We start from the raw sequence: 21,590 nt of genomic DNA on the forward strand, positions 1-21,590 counted from the left end.
CTTACTGGGTGGCCATCACCTCCCACGTCTGGGGGCTTCTGCAAGGGGGGTGGTGTCTCAAATTTCTTCCTTGTAGCAAGTACTTATATTTCAGTGAGGATCCCTTTCCCATTACAGAGCTGTTTTCAACCTTAATAGTAAGCACCCCATCAATACATTGAATCTTGCATGTTTTTATTGTTGTAACACATACATAACATGAAGTTGACCATTTTAACCATTTGAAGTGTGCAGTTCAGTGGTATTAAGTACATTCTGCATTATTGTGCATCATCGTCACCACCATCATCTTCAGAACTTTTTCATCTTCCCCAACAGAAACTCTGTCCACATTAAACAATAACTCCCATTTCCCCCCTCCCCCAGCCCCTGGAAACCACCACTCTACTTTCTGTTTCTGAATTTGACGGCTTCAGGAGCCTCCTATCAGTAAATCACATAATATCCGTCCTTCGGTGACTGGTTTATTTTGCTTGGCATGGTGTCTTCAAGGTGCATCTGTGTTGTAATAGGTGTTGGGATTTCTTTCCTTTTTAAGGCTCATCTTAGTTCAGGATGCTGTCACAAAATGCCACAGATCGGATGGCTCAAACAAGGGACATTGATTTCTCACAGTTCTGGAGGCTGGCAAGTCCAAGATCAAGGTGCCAGCAGCTCCGGTGTCTGGTGGGAGCCCACATCCTGGCTTGTAGATGCCACCTTCTCCCTGGGTCCTCACGTGGCAGAGTGAGCAAGAGCTCTGGTATCTTCTCAAAAGGGCACTAACTGTATCATGGGGGCTCCATCCTCATGACTTCGCCTAAGCCCTATCACCTCCTGCAGGCCCCACCTCCTAATACTATCACATTGGGGGTTAGGGCTTCAAAATATGAATTTTGGGAGGTCACAGAATGCAGGCCACAACAAGGCTGAATAATAATCCACCATATGGATGGATCACACCTTGTTTAGTCATTCATCTGTAGCTGGACCCTTGGTTGTTTCCAACTTTTGGCTGTTGCGCATAACTCAACCTAAATCATTTCTACACTTACACCAGGTTGCCAACCTGGGACCAAGACCGGCTTTCACCAACGCTGCAATGCAGATTCATGCCCACACCTCCTCCTCTGTGCCTTGTCCTCCACACAGACAGAAATTAAAGGGTGGGCTTCAAATGACCTTTTCACCACATTCAAGTACAAACATTTGCGCGCAAGAGGCTAATGTGCACGTCCCCTTGAAGACTTATTTCTTAAACCTAATGCCACTGAGGCCACACATTCACGCGCTGTGATGACACAGGAGGAGCCAGGCCAGTGGGGACACGGGCTCCCGGCCACCTTGGCCGTCCTCACCCCCACTGCCCCATGCCAGCCCTCCAGAGAGCACTGCTAGGCCCCTCGACCTGCCTTGCATGGCCAAGGCACCCGGGCCCATTCTAGCCCTGTGAGGGCCTGGGTGGCCATATCCCAGCTCTATATCTTGGCCCTTGGACAGAACTTCTCTGAGGGTCTTGCCTCCTGCCCTGGGGACAGGGGTGTGTCAAGCTGTTCCCGCTGTGGCTTTGCCTTAGGAGACGCAGTGCAGTCTGGGGATGGGGCTTGGCCCTGGAATCAGTCTCTCGGTGCCAAAGTGGCTCCACCACCACTGCCTGTGTGGCCTCAGGTACACTGTTTAAGTTTACTCATTGGTGGATTAAAATCATAATAGTACCTCTTAGCCGATCTAAAGTTTGAAGGAGTTAGTGCATGAAACACACCGGCCCACAGCACATGCTCAGTAAAAGTGAGCTATTCTCCAACTGGGGATGATAAGGACAACACTCTCCTGCCCAGGTCTCCACTGAGGAACCGAATTGCTGCCTCTGGAAGCACTGAAGAGCTAGCCTGGATGATAGAGGGGATGCATGTGTTCTCACTGCTCTCGCCCAGTCCCGCTGGAAATACCAGCAGGTTTGCTAATTGATTACGTGTAGGCATGGATGCAGACAGGCAGGTGCTCGTTCCCGAGAGCACCAGAGGCACGGTGTGCCCCTACCTTGCTGAGTATCACTGTTCAGACACAGGCAGGATGACAGGCACCCTCCTTCCTGGCTGTGCCCCAGTCCCTGAGTCCAGGGCAGATGGATGTGGAGGCCTGGAAATGCACAGTGGGACTCTGTGGGGAGCCCAGGCAGGGGGGTCAGGGGAGTTGCTTCTGCACCCACCATCCAAGCTCATCCTGGAGCCTCCGGCCCCTTCCCTGCAAAATACAGCGCTTTGGTTAAGTGAGCTAAGGACACTTTCTGTTGTAACATCCTGTGGTTTGAATGTCTCAAAAAAGAGAGAAGAGCAGAAGTTTCTGGTTGTTATGTGAAAATTGATAAAAAATGAACCCGAGAGTCCTTCCTTCCATTTCTACATAGCCATGAACTTGCCCTTCTCCTGCTCCCGGCCGCCCTGTGAGGACGACTCCACGTGGGCGGGGGTGTCTCTGTGGCTTATGCAGCAGGTACAGTGAACACAGCATTGTTCCCTTGAGGCCATCCATGGTGGGGGGCCGCCAGCTGCCAGCTCCCTTCCCGAGGGCCACCTATGTGCCTACAAGGGGGCTGTACCCTTGGCTCTAGTCACAAACCACCAGCATGGGGGCAACTCTCTGAGAATCAGAAGAGTCACTAACCATGTCCTGAGGACCAGGCCCCTGGCTAGGCATTTTCCTAAAAACATTTTGGGGGACACGCTCTTTATCCTTGAGTAGGTATTTTAAAAAATAATTTATGTGCTCTTTAAAAATATATGTTATATATTTTAATAAATGATTTTATTTATTTTTTTAAATTGAAGTATAGTTGATTTACAACCTTGTGTTAGTTTCACACAACGTGTGTATAGCAAAGTGATTCAGTTTTACATATATATAAATATATACATATATATATTCTTTTCCAGATTCTTTTCCCTTATAGGTTATTATAAGATATTGAGTTTAGTTCCCTGTTCTACACAGTAGGTCCTTGCTGGTTATCTATTGAGAAGGTATTTGCATGATTCTTCTCTGTGTGTGAGGTGATGGAGGTTTGAGAAGGGAGAGCTGGGTGGCGCTGAAGGGATGTGTCCTGGTCTTCCTCTTGGGACAAGAGCTGTCCTCGGCCTTTTACCTTCCCCTCAACAGGCAGTGAGACTGAGGTGGCCGTTCTTCTGCTGGGAGCCCTGCGAGGGTCACCCGGGAGCCCAGAGCACAGAGGTCCTTCCCATGCCCTTCTGTCTGGGCAACTGTAGCCTGGCCTAGCCTGTCACAACCCCTGGCTCCCTCCCTCCCTCCCAGGCCCCTGATTCCCTGAGGCCACAGTCCTGGGAGGGTGTCCTGCACACTCACAGGTGCTCTGGTCTGTCTGTCACATCGAGGATGTCTCTTGTGCGGCTCCCCTCAGCGTCCTGCCTGACTCCTGACCAACCAACCGCAGTCGTGCTCGGTCCCAGCGGTGCTACCCTATAACCCCTGTGACAGTGTAAACTCTGTCACGCTACACACGCAGGGATCCCAACTAGATAGGACAAAAGCTATTGCCACGGAGACACCCTCTTAACACGCAGATCTCTCTTGCGTGCGCACACACACACACACAGAGGACTGTGCACGTCACATGTGGAGGCTGGGGGCCAGGCTTATCCACAGGCTGGGCTATTCCACACTTTGGGAAATATTGCTAAAATGGAAATAATGCTAAAAATGCACTTCCCTCACATTTTATTATGCATTAGGCTTTTGTTCCTTATTAAATCCGCAAGTTGATGTCAAGTTTAAATGATAAGCTCCTTAAATGATAAGGTTTATATAACCAAATAGAGTAAAGAACCATCCAACTTCCTATAAAGCACTCCACACATTTATTTGTTTGCTTCTTTCCTTAGGTAAGTTAGTTTCATTAAATATGAGAACGTGGGCCAGTTTGGGATTTCTCCCTGAGAACTCCCAAGGTTTCGAACCAACAAATGCACAACACCAAGAGTGAACCCTGATGTACATTATGAACCCTGGTTGATGAGGATGTACCAGTGTAAGTTCATTGATTGTAACACATGTATCACTTTGGTGTGGGATGCTGACAGCGGTGGAGGCTCCGTGTGTGGGGACAGGAGTTATATGGGAACTGTCCATACTTTCTGCTCAACTCTGCTGTGTACTTAAAACTGTTCTAAAATGTGTCTGTTAAAACTAGTTTATATATAGTTTTCTATCTTTTCGTTTATGCTTCTGGATTCTGACTCTTAATCTGAAAAAAAAAATTCCCATTACCAGATTATAGAGGAATTCACTCATGTTTCCTGCTACTAACTGAAGGGTTTTATTTTTTTATATTGAAAGCGCTGATGCAGTTGGACTTGATCTTGGTGGATCAAGTGAGGAATGGATCCAATTTTATCATTTTCCCTGTCTATCCAGCTATTCTAATACCACTTAGGAGAAAAAAACCCATCAGTGGGGAAGCCCCTCTGATTTCAGATGTCTTCATCGCTATATGGTAGGTTTGCATATGCAATTGGGTCTATTTCTGTATTTTCCTGTTATATTTATGCCTAGGTATCCATAAAAGGTATCTTTTCTCCCATTATGTGTGTTAACTGGTTATCATATTTATAAACAATGCTATTGACTTCTGGCTGTTAAATTTATATCCTGCTCTTTTACTAAATTCTTAATTAATGTTTGTAGAAATTTATCCATAGGGTCTTTTTTTTCACTTATTTTTGGTTTGCTAGATATACAATCACGTCATATGCAAATAGAGATTGTTACTCTGAATTTTCAGTTCTTAAGCCTCTGTTTTCTCTTACCTGATCAAATTGACTAATTCAATATAATATTAACTATTCATAGAGGTAATGGGCATCTTTGTTTTGCTCCTAACTTTAGTGGTATTGCCACACTGAGTAAGATGCTGGCTGCTGGCTTTTGGGCTATACACACATGTGTACATATGTTTAGAAAGTACCCATATACCTTACTGAATAGTTTTATCATGGATGGATGTTGATTTTCACATGATATTTTTCTTAAGATCTATTAATAAACTTCTAATAGTAAACCTTACTCATACTTCTGGACTAAATCTCCTTTAATCATTCATTGGTATTTCTTTTCTTGTGTGTTTTTTTCTTTAGCTTGCTAGTTTTTATTTAAAATTCCTATGTTGATATTAATGCATTAGTTTTTTATTTTTATGTGCAATCTTTGTCAAGTTTCACAGTCAACATCCTACACACAGAGCAAAATCAGATGTTTATCTTCCTTCTCAATTCTCTTGCAATAACCTAAGTAGCATTGGAGTCACCTAATATTTGAATGTTTGGCAGATATTCCCTGTGAATCAATCTGTTACAGATGCTTCTTTTGGAGGGAACCCTTTACAACTTCCTCTACTTTTTTTCTATGGAAATTACCCTGTTTAGACGTTCTATTTCTATAGGATTCAGTTGCGTTAGACTGTACTTTCCTACAGATTTATTCCATTTCATCTTAGTTTCCAAATTTATTTGAAAGGAGTTGGACAATGATAAACATTCTTCCCATGGGTATAAATCCTCTCTATAGCTAAATGAGGAAAATAACTACGATTTGCCAAGGGCCCAGGATGATGTTGAGTATACCAAGGGCTTTATGGGTGGGTTAACTCTCATTCAGACAACAACTCCGCGAAGCAGGTGGCTCTGTTCCATTTTACTGAAGATCAGAGAGCCCAGTAGCAGAGTAATGATTCCCACAAAGACCCACTTACACCTGAGGTTGCCATTCACCAACCCTTTATAATGGTGTGGGGTCTTCAAATGTTCTCATGTCCAAATGTATGGTGCCTTTGAAACAGTATGTGCATTGATGTATGATCAGAAGTAAAACATTTCCTTAGTAGACACTCAATCACACCTTTTAATGATTTTTCTCCCAGGATGGAAAGATGGAAAAAAGTCTCTCCGAAAATTTATACTTTTGGTAATAGTACTGAGTGTAGGATCTACTGCGGTTTTCTATTGTGTGCATGGAAATGACATGTTAATAAGTGAAATCTCTAATTCTTCAACAGTTCTTAACATGAGAACAGACGTACAGCTGTCATCACATTCAAGGCTCAAGATCCCCGAAGAGTTACAGACTGCTTTTTCCATGCTGCTTCCCACACTGAACTCAAATTAAAGACAAGACAATTCTTAGAGAATCCACAAGAAATAATAATCACTAATTTTGAAGATAATACTTGAACATGGAAGAACATTTTTAAGGCCATGAGACATGGTGGTACTTATTCTGACCTGTAGAGGACAGCGACATCCCTGCAACTGTGGAAGGCGCCCACACCCAGGAATGATCACCTTCCAAGGGCACTTGGATGTCAGAGCATATCTGCATCCTTGCAAATCTCCAGCAGAGCTTCCCTGCACAATTCAAGCCTCCAGCACTGGAATGCTTGCAAGACTCCCTCGCTTTGAAGGATTTATGCTTTTATTCTCCAGCCTCACAAATATAGCTGTTACACAGGCATAAAATCTATGTCTGAACCAGACTAACGTGGCATCAACAAGTGTTTAAAAAGATCCAAACAACTCACTAATCAAGTTTATACTTCTAATATTGATTTCAATCATTTCATTCAGGTCTTCTGGGAAACGATGTACTTGCTATCGAGTTAAAAGAGTCTAAAAAAAAGCCTAAAGGGTCAGGCTCCTTCCATGGCCTCATGACAGGAGAGGAACACTTCAAGCAGGTGTATAGGTCCTGGGCTGCCACTGCTGACCTACTTGCCTCCTTCTCTCTCTGAGCGTTGTCCTGGAGGGCAGGGTTCCTATCTTTTGCATTAACATCACCATGAGCTGGAATATATCAGATGTTAAATAAATCTGCTGAGTGAACAAACAAAATAAAAACATTAAATCCAAGTTCCTACTCCATTCTGATGGGTAGACTCGAAAATAACCATAATTCAACTCAGACTAGTATAAATATCATAATATGATTTATAAGCAAAATCATTAGGGTACTAGAAAGGGGGCAGTTCCTTCTGCCTGACAGAATGAAAAAGGCCAAATGTAAGATGAGTTTTTGAGGAGGATTTAGGAAGGCTGAAAAGAAGACATTCCAAGCTCGGTGAGCACCATGAGCACAGGCCAAGAGGCAAAAACACACTTGTATGTCCCCAGATCCAGGAATACCATGAGTAGGAGAGCTGTGGGCATGGTGACTGCAGGTAAAGGTCAGGGTCAGACCTACTGGCTGTCAGGATGAGTATCTGGACTCTAACATGAGGCCAGTGGGAAACTGCTGGGAGTTTCTGAGTAGAGAATGGATAGGTGCTGTGCTAGGAAAACAAAGACACAAAAATTTGGTAACAGAGTGAAAAATGGATCAAGAGTGTAGAAAGAAATGGAAAGGTACTCATTCATTTTCTTAGTAGATTTTGTACCAGCCTACTGCTGGTAGTCTTGGTTTATCAGGTCGCAGTGGAGAACCCTTGAGTTTTGGAGACTGACAACATTCCTAGTACCAGGGGATGAATCAAAATGGGTCAAAGCCCATTGCTGGTAATCTCTCCCCCTTGAGCTGGGATCCACCAATCTGGATGCAGCCACACTGAACGATTCTGGTCTATGTGATGGAGACAGGAGTCAACCGGGTTGAGTTTATCGGAAAGATTTTGCTTCCCTAATAGAAGGGGTCAGGCTTAACTGATAGTCCTTTCCCACTTGCCTTTCCTCCTGCTTTCTGCCTTAAGCAAGGAAATACCATCTCCAAGAATACCCGCCATCTTGGGTCTATGAGGTATTGTAGAAAGTCAGAGGACAAGACGCAAAGTGCAAGGTTGGTGGAGTTACAAGTCCATCCCTGATGGTATCACTGAACATTTGCCCAGGCCCTAGACCTTACCCCTCTGGACTTCCCATCATTCTTCTCATATGAATACCTATTTGTTCAAGCCAAATAAGTCAAATACTTGGTGATTTATAGTGGAACTTATTCCTAGTTGCTACATGAAGAGAAAATGATTCAGACGTCAGAATTAGAAAAGAAGCAACAGAAAAGAGAAAGTCACAGGCCAATGTCATTTATAAACATAGATGAAAACCTTAAAAGATTAGCAACTGAATCCAACTGTAGAAAAAGACATAAAAAGACAAAGAAGGGCCCTGGAGTCCCAGCCCCATCGAGGGTCTTTGATATTGGAGTAAGGGTACAGGGAGATTCAGTTGGCAGGAAGGCAGTCCTGGGGATTTGTGGAGTTGCCATCCCTGAAATGCTCACTCCAGACTCACGAGAGAGAAGCAAATCCCCCTCTTATTAAATCCCCTATTATTTTGTCTCTCTGTTACTAACAGCCAAACATATTAGCCAAATGCTAATATGCTATATTAACACTTTCCAGAAGAAAAACCATATGGTCATCTCAAAAGATGCTGAAAAGCTCACATCCTTCATTATACTAACTCGAAACAAACCAGGAATAGAAGAAAACTTCCTTTACTTATTAAAGGCTATTCCAAACTTATAACAATGATCCTACCTAATAATGCAAACTTTAAAAGCAATGCCATCAAAGTTCAGAACAAACCCATGACCAAGTCTTAGAACAAACGAGAACATTTTAAATGGCTGGAACAAGACCAACACACAAAAATCAATACCTTTTTTACATACTAACATTAGCCAGTTAATCATTTTTGTAAAAAACAAAAAAGATCCATTTCATTAAAATTTCTATAATTAACTAGGGATCACACAACAAACATGAGAGAAACTTATTTTTTGGACAAAAAACAATCTTTATTGAAGGAAAGAAAGAAAAATAAATGGACGGGAAGACTATATTTTTAAGATTCTAATTCTTACAATAAATTCAATGCCATCACAACAGAATTTTTATGGAATTTGACAGTTTCTAAAACTTAGAAGAATAAAGAAGCAAGAAATTCCAAAGAGCTTTTGATAAAGTTCAAAGTGGATGCAGAAGTGTGTTCCACCACACATCAAACATAAAGTACTTGATTAAAGTAGTGTGGGAAGGGGCAGACAGAGATCAATGAGAGAGGATGGAAAATGTGTGTGTGTGTGAGAGAGAGACAGAGACAGAGACAGAGTGAGAGACAGAGAGAGAGAGAATGGGAGAGAGAGCTCTCTATGCTACCCACACTGGGCTGACATATGGCAAAAAATAAAACTGTACTTTGTTAAAGCACCAGGATTTGAAGAATGTTTGTCGTAGTATTTAGCCTACCCTGACTCATACAGAAAGCCTTCTTAAGATACAAACAGCCCATCACAGAAAAATTTGATAAAATGAATAACAGCAAAAATGCCAAATCAATAAACTCCTGAATGACAAAAAAATCCTGTAAAAACTTCAAAATTAGATAGAACAGGAGAAAATTTTGGAAAATATATAATAAACAAGGGATTGACATTCAGAATAGATAATGAACATATCCGAATAATTAAAGACACACGGAACAAGAAAAATTTGGCAAATTTTATGAAATGTGCAGTTTACAGGAAGCTCACATGACAAATCAGTATACGGAAAGATAAGCAACCTTAGTAATAATGAGGGGAATACAAATTAAACAATAAGATAACCATTAACCATGCCTGCCCAACCCCTACCCCACCAGAATGGCCCCTCAAAAAATTAAGTTTGAAAAGATCAGCTCTGGTGAGGTGAAATGGGTCCTTTTTTCCACCGCTAGGGGGAATATATGGGGCTCATGGTGAGGTCAGTAGAGGGCATTTTGTTCAGTATATAATTTTTTAAATGTGAATAACCTGTAGCTCTGTACTTCTGCCTTTTGGTATCTTCCATAGAGTCAGCCTTGCTCAAGTGCACACGGATGTGTGAATAAGGATGTTCCTTGCAGCACGGCTGGAAATATCCAAAATGATTGTCAAAGGGGAACGGCTGCATCACCTATGGCACCAGGACATGACCTGCCTCAGAGGTGTCAATATGAAAATTTCTCTAAGGCACATGAGAATGTCCATGTATTATAGAGTAATTAAAAGTAGTGAAGGGAAAAAGAATGTCATGTGTAGGAAAATGTCTGAAGGAGGCACAGCCCTCCTTTTACTTTCTGGCCTTCTGAGCTCTCTGCCCTTGTGCTTATATAATACACATTACTTGAAGCATTGTTTTCCACGGAAACTATTCAATTAGGTAAGCAAGAAATGACAGGTGGGCTCAAGTATGCAAGCAGAAGGGAACAAGAGAAAGGAAAGGCTCAGACTGGTCAGGCAGTGATGGGAACTGGAGAAGCAAAGAAGAAAGGCCGGGCCGATTGGACCTGGGTGCTGCCATTCTCTGCCAGAATGACCTTTGGACGGTCACTAAAGCCCCTTGAATCTACTTCCTCATCTATACAGGCGGGAATATACCACACCTTCCTTAGAATTTTGTTAAGATTAACTAAAATAAAAATATTACCCCTTCCTCCCTTCTCTATTTCTACCTACCTACATATCTGCCTACTCACCTATCTACCTACCTGTCTACCTTTCAATCTCTCTCATTTTCTGTTTGGCTACCTATCTGATTATATGTTTATCTATCTCACTATATATTCATATAAATATCTGTCTTTCTCACTGTCAGTTTACCTCCCCTTTTCCTGATTTTCTATCTATCTTACTACTATCTGTCTATCTGACTGTTTATCTAATCTAGTAACTGTCTGTCTATCTGCTGGTCTCTATGTCTGTCTGTCTTTCAACCCATTTGTCTATCTACATATATATGTCTGTCGATGTATTCATCTGATTTTCTGCTTTTATTTGTCTGTCTGAATGTCTGTCTGTCTGTCCACCTTCTTCTATCTTTCTCTCTCTCTCTACATGTTTATGTCTATCTGTTTTACTGTCTTTCTGTCGATCTAATTTTTCTGTATCAATCAATCTATTTATCTATCTCTGCCCTGCACAGTGATTGACACAGACTAGCGCCTCATTAACTGTTAGTTTATCTTCCCCCTTCATTTCCCTTCATATCTTTATTTCTACATTTCCATAATCAACTGCTGTTAACTGAGCCCTTTCTCTGTGTTGTGTGCCAGGCATACAATCCAAAATCAGGTCTGGGCTCTGCCTTCAAAGAGTATTCAGGCTGGTGGCTGAAAGGAACAAATTAAAGAAGCAGTGACATTATGTGGTGCTTAGTGCTATGAGAGAGACAAGCCTGACCTACGTTGGCATGGAGGAGAGAATTAGCGGGGGCTGAGGAAGCTACCTCTCATCTGCAAACCACAGAAGAACTAAGAATTCTGCAACTGAAGAGGAAGAGACCTGGTCTTCATGTGAGTGTGGGTGGAGGAAGTATGGACAGAGCCAGAAAGATAGAACAGGATGTTTACAGGCCTGGAGATCAACAGAGCAAGTACATATTCCAGGAACAAAACTGTAGGGAGCTCACAAAACTCAGACAACAAAAGAGACCAACCATGGCCAAAATAAATGGTGAGATGTACTGTTTGCATGGATTGTAAAACACAATACAGTTGTCAATTACCCTCAAATCATCTACAAATTTAATGCAAACCCATTCAACATCCCAGCAGGATTCTTTGTAGACATGGACAAGCTGATTCTAAAACTTATATGGAAAGATGAAGGAACCAGATTAGCCAAAAAAATTTCGAAAAAAGAGAAGTTGGAGGATTCATGCTACCCATTTAAAAATGCATTATAAACCTACTGTGGTCAAGACAGCGTGGTATTTGGGAAAGGATAGATACACAGTTCTATCTTGTAGAATAGCAATATAGCAATTCCTGTTTTACACGGTGATTCAGTTATACATATATATATCCTTTTTCAGATTCTTTCCCCTTATATAGGTCATTATAAGATATTGAGTATTGTTCCCTGTGCTACACAGTAGGTCCTTGTCATCTATTTTACATACAGTTGTGTGTATATGTTAATCCCAAACTCCTGATTTTATCCCCCACCCCCTTTCCCCAGTTGTAACTGTAAGTTTGTTTTCTATGTCTGTGGGTCTATTTCTGTTTTGTAAATAAAAAAGAACTCATAATTTTTAAAAGGTTGTTTCTATACTTAAATGGATGCATACGAAGTTAAAGATATGGGATCAACTGTTTGAGTTAAGAAAGAAATGGCATTTTTAAGCAGAAAATATATATGTCCAACTCCCCCGAGGAAAGAATGGTGAAACCAGTTTTACTCAAACACGAAGCATTGGATCAAGACCAAATAAGAAGCATCGCAGCTTTGGAGGAAATGTCAGAGCAAGTTTCAGTTGATTTCAATAATTCTTTTTCTTTTTGCTGGGAGGACAATCCCCTCAGGCACTGCTGACCATCCCCCCGCACCCCGGGCAGCCTGGGGGTCATGGCCACCCTGCTAGAGAGTGGGAGTGAACACCTGACCCTGAGACCCTGGAACCTCGGATCCCACAGGCTTACGCTTCACATGGGTGGAGCACAGCATCCCCACCCCACGGCCCTACAGTTTGGCACCCGTGGGCAGAGCCTGGTCCCCCAAGTGGACCTCAGGCCCCCCGCTCCGCCGCCCTTCCTCATGGCCCGGATATGCCAGCTAGCCTGGGGCTGTTGCAGGGTCTGTCCTTCCTGGGGAGGTGTGGGTGTGTGTGACACAGACAAATACAGTGCCCTGCTCACACTTGCCCCAGAAAAACGTGAGCTCCTATAGGACTCAGGCAAGCAGCTGCAGGAGAGGACTCCCCCTGCCACCCCAACCACCGCAGCTCCTGTCAGGGACGAGGAAGAGGAAAAAAGGGAGTGGGAAGAGAGGGACTCAGGGTCCCGGCCCAGGGCTGCCAGGGAGGCCCCCCGCGAGGCCCAGGACCTGCCAAGCTCTGGGAGGAGGCTTCTCCAAGAGGGGCTTCTCCTTGGCTTCAAGCCGCCTCCGTGCCATCCTCAAGCACACTGGCTGGGAGTGTGCCTCTTACACAAAACCAGGTAACTCAGGTTTCCAAGTGGGCAGAAATTCCCCAGGGTGCACTTTGGGAAACGGAAAAAAGGCAGCCCTGATATTTCTATCCATGTGTTCAAATGAAACTCAAGTAACCAACAAGGACCTCCTGTATAGCACAGGGAACTGTATTCAATGTCTTGTAATAACCTATAATGGACGAGAACGTAAAAAAAGAATATATTTATTTATATATATATATATATGTATAAGTGAATCACTGTGCTGTAACCTGAATCTAACACAACGTTGTAAATCAACTATATTTCAAAAAAACAAAGAAACCCAAGTGATTTCTTCTGTGTTTCTGTAGAAGCAGAGATTTGATTTTCGAATGAGCTTCACCCATCCCATCAAGAATTATGTCACACCTGCACCCTAGTCCCTTCCCCAAGGAGCTCATCCCAAGGGGACACAGAGACAGGCAGAGGGTCCCCGGCTCGTGAACGGCTAAGAAGGAGGAAAATGGAAGGAGGAGTTGGGAGACTTCAGGGGAGCTTTGGGCTGGGGTCCATGCCCCACACAGAGGTGTCACCCCCGGGTCTGTAGGACCTAGCCTTTGCCCTGGCTAACCATGGGCCAGCCAGGCTGGCATCACCCCAGGAGGCAGGAGAAGAGGTGACACCACAGAGACATCCCACAAGCTCAGCCTGACAAGCAGGAAGCACACTGGACGCAGCCACAGGCATCCTTTATCAGAGCAGCCCTCGTCTGCTTTTAAGAATTGTGGGGAAGGGTGCCAAGGGAGAGAACTGGTAAACAACAAGGTCCTACTGTATAGCACAGGGAACTATATTCAACAGCCTGTGACAAACCATAATGGAAAAGAATATAAAAAAAGAAGGTATATATATGTATAATTGAATCACTTTGCTGTACAGCAGTAATTAACAAAACAGTGTAAATCAACTATACTTTAATCAAAAAAAAAAGAAAACAAAAGCATTGCAGGGAAGAAAACAAGACAAGTAAAATGTACAGAGGAAGCATTCTGAAGATACTCTAGCTAGAAGTGTTCTCCAACAGCAATCTTTTTTTCCCTCCTTAAGACCCAGTCTAATCCATGTCCATGTGTAGCTTGTAAATCACATGTATATTCCTAAGCTATTTCCTTGGTAAAATTTCTAAAACATTCTCAAGGAAGATTCCATGGCCAGAGAGCTCAATAAAACCATGGGGACTTAATCTAAACAGAAAGAAATCTAATAACCTTCAGACAAGAAGTCCAATTAGTAACCTGTGACTGAAACGCAAACAGACAGCAGGCCAGGGAGGTCCAGGCATGGGGCAGGGAGGAGGGGAGTGTGACGGAGAGCGTGAGGAGTAACCAGAACAGTGGTGGAGGCACCTCACTGGGACATTGTTCGCTGGTGGATGCTTCCTGCCATGCTGAGTTTGCTTCTCTATGCAACCTCCTAACCGCAGGGACTTACGATTATGAGCACTTATGAGCGCTCAGACCAGGGCGATCCTCTGCTCTGTTGTTCAGGTTCATCAGCCTTTTGGCCAAAGGTCTTAATCAGCTTTCATGGCTTACAAACCATCTCAGGGGTGGTGCAGTACCCAATGGGCACTTAGCCATCCTCCCTGCCTCTGTAATAATACCCGGTGAGCACCAACCATGGCTCCAGACCTGCCGGACACCTCTCGCAGGACTTACTCTTGTCTCCAGAGTTAACGACAAGGGCACTGAGGGTTTATGAGGTGAAGCCTTTGCCCAAGGTCATCGGGTCAGTGTATGACAGAGACAAGGGGCACACCTTAGATGGTCTGATTTCAGAGTCCTTCTCTTGACCACCCAGATACTCCCTTGTGTGATATCTCACAGCTGTGGAAAAAGCGAAAAATGAAGGACTATGTGACAGGAAAGAGAGTCTGATGCACTGATTGAGCGATTGGGTGAAAATTATCTGGGAAAGGGAATATTCCCATGGCCTGAAAAATCATAATACAACCAGCAATGGATGCTAAAGCCATTGGGTGAAAATTATCTGGGAAAGAGAATATTCCCATGGTCTCAAAGCTCACCCCACAGACTACTTATTAATTAGAAAAGAATAAATACGGCAACATCATAAAGGAGAGCTCTGGCAGAAATCACCTTAGCCAGGTGAACCGTTCACTACCAATACCAGGTCACGATGAGGTGGTGGGACCACTGATGTGAGGCAAATACATGAGATGTCTACCTGGAGCTAAGCATGAGGGAAACAGTCAGACAACTGTGAGATACTCTACAAAACAAACGGCTTAGATTCTTAAAAAAAAAGTCAGCATCACAAAAAACAGTTTTGGTTCAGGTTTAAAGAGACATAACCAGATTCAGTGCATGTCATGTAATTGAATTCTAGATAATGGAAAACAGCTATAAAGAGTACTTTGGGCAACCAGGGGTATTTGAATTGGGACTATATATTAGATAATATTACTTTATCAGTGTTGACTTCCACAGTGATAATGGTATCATAGTATACCTTTAAAGAAGACAATCTATGAACTTAGGAGATATATACAAAGTATGTCATGATGTCTGCAACTTACTTTCCCATGATTCACATGATTCAGAGACAAAAGCTGAACACACATCCATAACACACAAATCCATATTTACAATCTCTCCATGTGTGTATGTATCTGTTCACGTGTGTATTTGGGTAAACATCTGGTAACTCTGAGTGAAGATTATATGTATTCACTATACTATTTTTCCATTTTCCTATAAATCTGAAGTTTATCAAAAGAAAAGTAGCCAAAATAGTAAGTGAAGATATTTGTTTGAAGAGTCATAAGGCAAAAGAATTGCTATGCTCTGATATCAGCTAGATAAAAATTCTATTTTTGGACAAGAACAAAGAACATTAAAAATAAAAGCAATTAATATGTTAAGATGAGACTTTTGTCTTTTGTTTAAATGACTCGTAATATTTTAAAAATCAATCATGATAGCTACAGATGGCAACAAAGTTGCTTAATAAATTTTGCATTAGTGTAAATCAAATCACCTGTTGGTCATTCACCACAGCCACATTCTTTTTAAGGGTAATGTTTACTATTCTAAACACAAATCCTAATGCAACACGAAATTCATTTCACAATTTCCTCTTGATGGACTTTAGTGGATAAATTAACATACCATTCCTCCCTGGATTTAAACCTGATTTTCAGGTCATTTGTTCCCAGGACCACTACAAGCTCTGTTGTTGGAGATGTTGACTGCACTTGGCCCCCCAGCACGGTCCCAAGGGACCCCATGAACACGGGACTTACTTTTCAGACACTGAGATTCTCTGGAGGTGGGTGGCAGTTAGGCACCGGGGGCAACGCGGCATCGTCCCTGCTGGAAATGGCCCATTATTGCCCCAGTGAATGGCGTGAGATCACAGCCCCTGAGAACTCTGGAAAAGACAAGAATAAAAGAGAATATTCACATTCTATTAAAAGTGAGAATTTAAAATTTAAGAATTTTTAAAATATTTTTAAATTTGTATATTTCAAATTTTAAAATGATTTAAAATATTTGGTATGAACTTGAAATGCTCTTTTAAAAATTTTTAATTAACTTTATTGAGAAATAATTACATACAATAAAATACATGTATTTTAACAAAATGTGTACAACTGTGTAACCACCACCACAATCAAGATAGAATTTGAACTTGAAATGGTCTTGATAGTGAATCTCCCTTCTTCACACACCATCCCACCCTTTAATTTTTAAATAAATACAGGCATTGGGAGGTAGGTCAGGATAAATGGAAAAGTATCCCAGGCAGGTGTCAACTCACAGAAGTGACTGTGAGGTCAGAGCCATGAGAAGTTCACAGGCTATGCTGATATTCCAGGGCAGGTGCACAGAGGCGCTCACAGACAGAACCCCGACTTCTGACATCCCAGGAGAACCTCAGGTGGCACAGTCCACGGGGAATCGCAAAGTTAGGAAGCTGTTCATCATCCTTGCCAGGATCGTGGTGTGATCCTCAGGGAATTTGAGAGGTCAGGCTGATGACCACTCCTCATTCCTGGTGGGGTGCACCAGGATCCAGTGGGGGGTCAAAGTGTTATTGATAGCATCCTGAGTCAGGAGGGTCCCTGTGGACCATACCTCAGTCCAGGTGAGTGCAAGGTGATCCCCAGTGGTGATGGGGTGGTGTTATGAACAGCATCTTGACGCCTGAGATCCATTTGCTTATCTGCAATGTGGGGTTTTCTTTCAGGCATCAGACCCCCAGGATGCTTGTGAGCTAGGAGGGCCATGACTGCATGGGTGAGGAGAAGGAGCTGGGTCACCTCTGTGCACCCTACAGAGACTACACCACATGGGGTACAGGGATGGGGAGGGATGGGGAGACTATACCACATGGGGAGGGATGCTTTCCTCCATGTTAACACCTAGGTTCTGGGTGAAGTCTGAGGATCTCACCTGCATCTAGGGATTGCCCCTGTCAGGGGGTGTGCCCAGAGCCTGGGGATGGCCTATCCTGTCCCTGCAGGTCCTGAGCCTCCAGACCCCCAGCTGGTTTCTCCTTTCACCTTTCCCATCCACATGGATAAATCACACATCTTCATAAACCTAGCTGAATTCTTAAACAGACATGGGAAGACACTAAATGCAAAAGAATGAGAATCAGTAGCCAAAACAATCTTGATAAAGAAGAACAAAGTTGAAGGTCTCGCATTTCCTGATTTTGAAACTTACTATGAAGCTATAATCATCAAAACAGTGTGGTCTGGGCATAAAGACAGCTATATAGACAGATCAATGGGATAAAATAGAGAGTCCAGAAATAAACCCTTGCATATATGGTCAAGTAATTTTTGACAAGGGTGTCAAGACCATTCAATGAGGAAAGGACAGTCTTTCAATTAACCGGGTTGGGAAAACTTGGATATCCACATACAAAAGAATGAAGTTGGACCCTTACCTTACACCATATATAAAAATTACCTCAAATGGATCAAAAACCCTTTATGTAAGGTCTAAAAGTATAAAACTTTTGGAAGAAAACATAGAGGAAAATCTTCATGACATTGGATTTGGCAATGATATCTCGGGTATGTCACCAAAAGCACAAGCAATAAAAAAATTGGACCTCATCAAAATTAAAACCTTCGTATCAAATGATACCAACAACAGAGTGAAAAGGCAACCCATGAGATGGGAGAAAATATTTGCAAATCATATATCTGGTAAGTGATTAATATCCAGAATATATAAAGAACTCCTACAACTCAACAGAAAACCCAAACAACCCAGTTTAAAAATGGGTAAAGAACTTTAATAGCCATTTCTCCAAAGAAGATATACAAATGGCCAATAAGCACATGAAAAGATGCTCAACATCAGTAATCACTAGAGAAATGCAAACTGAAACCACAATGAGATACCACTTCATAGCCATTAGGATGATTATTAAAAAAGCAAACAAATAGAAAATCACAAGTGTTGGTAGGGATGTAGGGAAATTGGAACCCTTTTCCATTGCTGGTGGGAATGTAAAATGGTACAGCCTCTATAGAAAACAATATAGTGGTCCCTCAAAAACGTAAACAAAGAATTACCATATGATATAGCAATTCTACTTCTGGGTTTATCTGTTCAAGCAGAGACTTGAACAAATATTTGTACAGCCTTGTTGATAGCAGAATTATTCACAATAGCAAAAAGGTGGAAGTAACTCAAGTACCCATCAATGAGTGAACACATAAACAAAATAAGGTCTATCCATACAATGAAGGAAATTCATTTAAGCGCTATCATATGATATTTGTCTTTCTCTGACTTACTTCACTCAGTATGACAATCTCTAGGTCCATCCATGTTGCTGCAAATGGCATTATTACATTTTTTAAAATATTTATTTGGATGCACTGGCTGTTAGTTGCCGCAGGTGGGCTCCTTAGTTGTGGCTCCAGGGCTCCTTAGTTGAGGCTTATGGGCTCTTTAGCTGTGGCATGTGAACTCTTAGTTACGGCATGCATGTGGGATCTAGTTCCCTGACCAGGGATTGAAGCTGGGCCCCCTGCATTAGGAGCGCGGCGGCTTATCCACTGTGCCACCAGAGAAGTCCCCTCGTTCCTTTTTTATGGCTGAGTAATATTCCATTGTATATATGAACCACATCTTCTTTATCCATTCCTCTGTTGATGGACATTTAGGTTGCTTCCATGTTCTGGCTAAAGTAAATAGTGCTGCAATGAACGTTGGGGTGCACGTATCTTTTCAAATTATGTTTTCTCTGAATCTATACCTAGGAGTGGGACTGCTGGATCACATGGTAGTTCTATTTTTAGTTTCTTAAGGAACCTCCATATTGTTCTCCATGGCGCTGTACCAGCTTACATTAACACCAACAGTGTAGGAAGGTTCCCTTTTCTCCACACCCTTTCCAGCATTTATTGTTTGTAGATTTTTTGGTGATGGCCATTCTGACCAGTGTGAGGTGATACCTCATTGTAGTTTTGATTTACATTTCTCTAATCATTAGTGATATTGAGCATCTTTTCATGTGCTTTTTAGCCATCTATATGTCTTCTTTGGAGAAGTGTCTATTTAGATCTTCCAAAATGTAGAAAACAAACTTATGGTTACCAGGAGGTAAAGAGGGGGAGGGATAAATTGGAAGATTGGGATTAACATATACACACTACTATATATAAAATAGATAACTAATAAGGACCTACTGTATAGCACAGGGAACTCTACTCAATACTCTGTAATGGTCTATATGGGAAAATAATCTAAAAATGAGTGGATACATGTATACATATAACTGATTCACTTTGCTGTACACCTGAAACTAACACAACATTGGAAATCAACTATACTCCAATAAAAACTTTTTAAAAAAGGAAGGAAATTCTTACACTTGTTACAATATGTATGAACCTTGAGGACATTATAAGTGAAATAAGCTAGTAATAAAAGGACAAACATTGTATGATTCCACTTATGTGAAGTAGCCAGAGTAGTTAAATTCTTAGGGGCAGAAAGTAGAATGGAAGTTGCCAGGGGCTGGGAGATGAGGAATTGTGAGTTAGGATTTAATGGATAAAGAGTTTCAATGGGGTAAGATGAAAAAGTTCTAGGAAGGGATGGTGGTGATGGTTGCACAACAATGTGAATGTACTTAATACTACTGAATGGACACTTAAAAGTGGTTAAAATGGTACATTTTATCTTATGTATATTTTCCCACAATAAAATAGTTTCAAAATAAACAAACACACAAAAGAATGAGAATCAAATTAAAGATTGTTCCATTGGCCACACAGCATTCAAAGAAGTATATTTTAAGACTGGGTGTGAGGGGAGTAAAATTTGGAACCTAGGACTATGTAGACAAAAGGTGATGTATGTATGCAGGCACGCAGAGGCTCAGAAAATTCATTGTCCACAGACTCCTGAAAACATTTACAGAGAAAATACTCAAATAAAAAGAAAAATAAATCCAACAGGAGAAGGTGAGATACAATAGCAATGGTGAGTTAAAAGAAATGGTAAGTTAGTATTTATTTAGATTAATCAACTGATTTTTATTAAAAACTAAAGGTTAAAAATAAAAGGACAAAGTGAGTTATCTTATTCTAAGATTAAAACTGTAAATCTTAAAGTAATATTAATAGTCAACAAAATAAAATCAATGTGTAAGGCTAGTTTGACTTTATACATTTACCACATTATAAATTAAAGAGAAAAATCAGATGACCTTTTCAAAAGATATACACTGATATAATTCAACATTTATTCATGATAAAAGAAAATATCTCTTAGCAAAGTAGGAATAGAAAAGAAGCTCTTTAACCTAATATAGGATATAGTTCAAAAAACGACTACAATATTACACTTAATGGTGAAATGTTGAATAATGCTAACTGCCTTTCCTTTAAGATCAGGAATAAGATAAGGTCACACTATCACCAGTGAAGGTCACCAATCTCCTGGAAGTCTTAGTCAGTGCAGTAAGGACACATAAATAAGTTAATTAATTAAAATAAAAGGTATGAGAAGTTTAAAAGAAAGGAGAAACCTGTCATTATTTGTGGATAATATGACTTTATACATAGAAAATAATCTTGCTGATAAATCATTAGAGTTAATAAAAGCTTTCAGATATAAAATTAATACACAAAATCAATTCTGTGTGTATGAACCAAAAAGATTTGAAAATCAAGTAAAAAATGCCAATTATAATAGCATCAATATAAAGTATGCAGGACTGAATGCAACAAAAAGTGTACAGAAACCTCATGGAGATAAAGTATGTCTGAATAAGTGGAGATATAGATTAGGAAACATTATACTTCTATAGGTTCAATATAATTACATTCAATATCTTAAAGGGCATGTGTGTAGGAGGGTATGGGGGGTGTGCACATGCGTATGACTTGCAAATTAATTCCAAAGTGCATTTAGAAGCTCTAAGTCCAATGCACATCGAAGAAAAAGAGTGAGGTGGAGAAAGGCCCTACAGGGTAACCAGACTCATCACAAAATGACAGAAGTTAAGACAGTGTGTCATTGGTACAGGGATAGACACATAGAGAAGCAGCCCGGAATAGAAAACCTGAAAAAGGATCACATATATATGGACATTTAATACATGACAGATGATTTTACAGATCAGTTGGAAAAGAACAGACTTTGC

General features: G+C 41.5%; 1 protein-coding gene across 1 annotated transcript in view; it reads right to left on the reverse strand.

The window, feature by feature from the left end:
* The window catches only part of LOC132532105 (OTU domain-containing protein 7A), a 383,571-nt gene that overhangs the window by 175,730 nt on the left and 186,251 nt on the right, over positions 1-21,590 (reverse strand). The window contains exon 2 of the mRNA XM_060170306.1: positions 16,213-16,340. The gene's annotated coding sequence lies outside the window, so the exon portion shown is untranslated. The remainder of the gene's footprint in view (positions 1-16,212; positions 16,341-21,590) is intronic.

Source organism: Lagenorhynchus albirostris, chromosome 1, assembly GCF_949774975.1.
Source record: "Lagenorhynchus albirostris chromosome 1, mLagAlb1.1, whole genome shotgun sequence".
In the NCBI taxonomy this organism is placed as follows: domain Eukaryota; kingdom Metazoa; phylum Chordata; class Mammalia; order Artiodactyla; family Delphinidae; genus Lagenorhynchus; species Lagenorhynchus albirostris.